The sequence below is a fragment of the Macrobrachium nipponense genome, chromosome 36 (assembly GCF_015104395.2).
Source record: "Macrobrachium nipponense isolate FS-2020 chromosome 36, ASM1510439v2, whole genome shotgun sequence".
In the NCBI taxonomy this organism is placed as follows: Eukaryota; Metazoa; Arthropoda; class Malacostraca; order Decapoda; family Palaemonidae; genus Macrobrachium; species Macrobrachium nipponense.
In genome coordinates this window covers 64,864,214-64,869,478 of record NC_087220.1, presented here as the reverse complement: position 1 = coordinate 64,869,478, position 5,265 = coordinate 64,864,214, and positions in this window count along the sequence as shown.

Genomic DNA, 5,265 nt, shown 5'->3' with positions numbered 1-5,265 from the left:
AGAAATCAGTCAGTGCCGTGGAAACAGACATCCTGACCTAACCTCCCCTTGACCTAACCTGTCCTAGGCTCCCATGCCCAGACCAGCGTTCGGGTCGTTTCGTCCATAAGTCATTTAGCCCATGCACCCTTCAGGTTCGGCAAATTCCTCCCAGTTTACAACACCTATATGCACCGTGTTTAGTAATAACCCCTAAAGAATGTACTTAAAACAAAATAATGACTGCAAATGCAGTTTAGCTTAGTACCAGCTCCAAGGGGATGTACGTAGAGCATAAAATACTGACTGTAAGTGCCAAAATCAACGTCTTCAAGCCATGAGTGGATGTTACAGGCTACCTAAATGACTTACACCCCTGAACCTCCCTCGTCCCAACGCCTCGGCCGCCCGATCCTGCATAGCAGACGAAATGACGTACGTGGCAAAGTGCAACTAGTATTCTGCAATACCTATTACGATTAATGTCTAGGAGAGGGCCGCCATGAAGATATCAGTGATTTTCAATTTATTTTTACTAGAATGTGTAGGTAAATGTATGTAAACAGTGGTATACGAGTGAGATAATTTATTTAAATTCAATAACAGTCGAAATATCGATGATCAAACTCCCAGAATTTTTCTAAGTCTGTTGTTATTGTTGACTGTCTTTTTTTTAGCTCTAATGAGCCCTGTAACTACATAATCCGCAGACAAACTAGTCCACTATGACGTCTTACACGTTTGGCCAATCAGAGTTTCATTTCCTGACACCTCATCAACTTTGGCCAATGGCGCAGGTGTTTGAAAATTTTCTCAGCGCGACAATACATTTTCTTGCCCAGAAATTTCAGTGTGTTCTTAGACATGGAGGCCGTAGCAAGCACTTCAGCTGTTATTGCACAAGAAGTTGAAATTCCAGCTTCTTGTCCTGACTGTTTTCCCTTTACTTACGGTGAATTTGTTTTAGCGTATTCGGGGAATATTGAAAAACTAGTGGATTTGTGCCCAGAGACACAATTTAATTTTACAAAATAAAATTTGTCCATATTGTCATGAAGTGTGTAGGGTAGATTATAAGAAACATAGTTTTTAGGTGTGATAAATCTTACATTACGAAAGGACGTAGACGTAAGCGTTGTTCATATAAAGTGTCTTTGTTTGTGGGTACCTGGTTTTCAAAAGTGAAAGTGGAAATTGAAACAAATTTGAAATTTATAGTTTTGTGGGTTCAAAATTGGTTTTGCTACGAAGTAGCCATTTCTGAATTAAAATTAAATAAAGGTACTGTATGCGATTGGTCGTCATTTTGCAGGGAAGTAGTAATTAATTGGGTATTTCGGCGCAGCAAGAAAATTGGCGGCAACAATGGTATAGTGGAAATTGACGTCCAAATTCGGCAAGCGGAAATATAACGTTGGCCAAGTAATAGACGGCCATGTGGGTATTTGGTGGTATTTGCCGCGAATCACGAGAGCTTTTTCCTGGTTCCCGTGGAAACCCGGGATCGTGACACCCTGCTCTCGGTGATTAAGGAGAGGATCGAGCCAGGCACAACCATCAATTTCTGACTGTTGGCGCACATATGACTGTCTGGCAGAGGAAGGTTTTAAGCATTTGACTGTTAACCACAGCCTTCACTTTGTTGATCCCCAGACACAGGCTCATACCAATACTGTGGAGAGGAAGTGGCAGGACGTGAAGAATTCAGTGCCTAAATTTGGTAGGAGAAAGCAACACTTTGTCGGGTACCTGGCCACTTCCTACTTCAAGTTGCATGTCAGGGAACCATTCGGCAACGGCTTCACGTTTTCCTCAAAGCAGCAGCACATCTTAATCAACCAACAGTTTAAGGTAAGCTTCAATAATTTATAGAGTATATTATAATGGTGGTAGTATAACGATGTATACAGCAGTACCATCACTTTGGATTTGGTTTGATGGATGTTAGGTAGTGGCCTTAAGGGGGGGTCGCAGGTGGGGCGGAGCCCCCCCCTGCTAGGCCTAGGTAGGGGTACAGGGCTCTAGGTTAGGTTTAGGTGGTTGTATTAGGTTTCGGTAGCGCCCCGAAAATCACTGTGGCCTTAAGGGGGGTTCGCAGGGGGTGGGGGGGGCGGAGCCCCCTGCTAGGCCTAGGTAGGGGTACAGGGCCCTAGGTTAGTTAGGTGGTTGTATTAGGTATTAGGTTCAGTAGTGCCCCAAAAATCACTTTTCTCCTCCTCCACCCAAAAAACCCCGCTTCCCACTGAGGTCCCCCATAATTGTAGTAGTAGGTTTATGCTTAGATTTTATGTGTAACAGTAAGTCTTACCTTGTTTGTTATTCATTTCCTCATGTTTCTATGCAATGTGCAACACCAATCAGGTCGTTTTTTGCCGTTTTTCGTCGTTAGATACTTGAAAAACGGGTGCGGCCTTCTCCTGGACATTTACCTCTATTACTTCATATTCTGACGGATATTAATACTTTGGTGATAGGTAGGTTCATTGAAGTCATTTCAATTCACCCAAGGCCTAATCCCCACAGACTACGAAGCTGCTGCTCATTACTACCTACTAGGTAGCTAGTCGCTGACTCTAGGCCTACTCAACCATTAACATTTTTTTTTTTTAATAGGATAAGGCCACTCTAAGCTAACAACCTTAATTAAACTCAGATTACAGATATGATTAACTAATGCTCAGGCGTTCAAAACTTCAAAACATAATATAGCCTAGCTACTATACATACCTATAGCTAATTTTAACTACCTCTCTGTAGCAAAGGTTGTCATCAGGCCATAAATGGAATCTAGGCTATATATGGTCTATGACACTTAGCTAGCCTTCAAAAAGATACAAGCTCCGTTTCACGCACTTGTTACAAAATACGCAATTTCTACGCGCAACAAACGCAATGCAATGAACGCACGTGCTAACAACGCGACGCGACAGGTGATCACGCCGCGAAGTGTCACCAATGACGTCACGCAGAAGACTCTCTCCGAAACCGTTTCTTCAGGAGGATTGCATTGTAACCAAGAAGGGGAAAAGTGGAGATAATCATATATCTATCTCGTTAATCTCCATATGGTCTGCATGTTTTACTTCTTGATTATTTAATGTCATTTCATCACACATTACCATTATTATTATTCACAGGAAGAACCATATTCATATCGAACGAGCCCACACAACAGGGGTCGTCATTCACTTGCCATTCAAACCTTCCGCAGAGTAAGATGTTCAATGAAAAACATATATGATTTATATGATATATAATAACAAGCTCTGTAAGAGTGTCATATTTCACAAATTTATAAAATTTGCTCTTAATTACTAACACCGAGTCGTTCAATGAAAGCCGATAATGAAAACAGCTACGTATGTATAATGTGCCTGAATTTGTTTCCCTAAACTGTTAATTTACAACAAGACAACAGAACTCGTTAACGTCATTGTGAATGTTAACATTAAAGAACTTGTTGTTTTAATGGAAAGGGAAAAAAAACATAAACCCCTTTTTAGAAGAGGGTGGGTTTAGGCCCTTGAGAATACGCTGAGCCTATTCAGTCGAACTGCCACTCTTTAGACCTATAGCTGTTGATTCAAGAGTTATTTAACATGGACGAATATGAGTATCATATAGGTATCCGTGTCAGTGACCTTGGTAATTGCAATGCCAGATTTGTACAATCATTCGGTATGTAATAATAATAATAATAATAATAATAATAATAATAATAATAATAATAATAATATAATAATAATAATAATAATAATAATAACAGTTTCACATTTTTTACAAGTCACATTTTCAATGTGTATGAAGAAAATTTCGTATAGCAACTGAGCATTTATTAGTTTTTATGAAGATGGCCTTCAGTTTCCCTCATATATTTATCATTTAATATATACATATCTATTTTTGATAAGCATACACACACTCCGATACAAATTTACGCTCCTCTACTCTCTCTCTCTCTCTCTCTATCTCTCTTCTCTCCTCTCTCTCTCTCTCTCTCTCCTCCTCTTTCTCTCCTCTCTTAGGCCTCCTCCTTCTCTTCTCATCTCCTCCCTCTCTATGTATATATATATATATATATATATATATATATATATATATATATATATATATATATATATATATATATATATATATATATATATAGTGAAAGCAGCAAGGTGCTTTGGAAAGCTCATTCTCAGACTAGGAAAAGAAGAGAACGGATCCAGAACCACCACACCTTATTTGCTTTGAGTTTCGTTGTTTCTTCATAATAGCATTTTCAAGCCTAAAACAAAAGGGGCATTGCACAATATTTTAATTGTTAAATTATCATACAATCATTATTGCTGACAAAGCTGAGTAAAGGTGGGGACACAGAGATAATTGATAAAATCTTTATAATGATTTACAATACCATGATAGAAGGGATAATGGATGCATTTTACTTAGAATTCAGTCGTTGTTATCTTATTTTTTCCAAGAAAAATTTTAATATTTCTACAACATGATGTTTTTCCCCAATTTTTATATTTCTCATTTGGTTATCTAAATCTTCTCTATTATTATTATTATTTCGTTGTTTTTCATGGGGCTTTGGGAAGAGGGTAAGTACCCAGGTGACCAGCCCCTGAATCCGCCAGTGTTCTAAGCCAATGCCCCCAAAGGCCACGCCTCCTTTTCACGGCCACCAGTACAATCGCTGACGCTACTTTCTCTTTGCACTTGAACTTGAACTAAGGAAGTGGGACCACTCCATTCGCCTGGTGTCTTCCCCCCGAGTAGTCACGATCACCAGAGGATCCCTACAGCTGAGAAGAAGCGTCTGGACATTATTCTTCTTCTCCATTAAAGTAACGGACCAACAGGGACTTTTCAAGATTACTGAAGCCACTCATCCAGGAAAAACCCCTACTTTGTAATTAGTTAAGTGATCCTAGATTTTAAGATGTCGTGTGGAAGTGGTTATAACCAAATTGTTATGTTCCATTTATGTAGGGTTTATATCGTTATCCTCAAAATCAAGTGGTGTAGTAGTGTTATCGATTTAGTGAATGACGTAGGGATAATCCTGAATGCTTATGGCGTTGTGATAAAGTGTATCAGAAGATTAATGATCTAGGAAAATTGTGAATCCATGGTCTAGTTAACTAACTTGTATCTAAAATTACGATAAACATCACAAGAAGAAGATTATAACAAGTTTTTCGTCCCATTTCTCCCTCTCAGGTCCTTCTGAGGTGCTCATCGAACATTATGAGGTTCCTTCAAGTAGCCTCGTGGGCTCTCCTGTCTTTTGGTCCT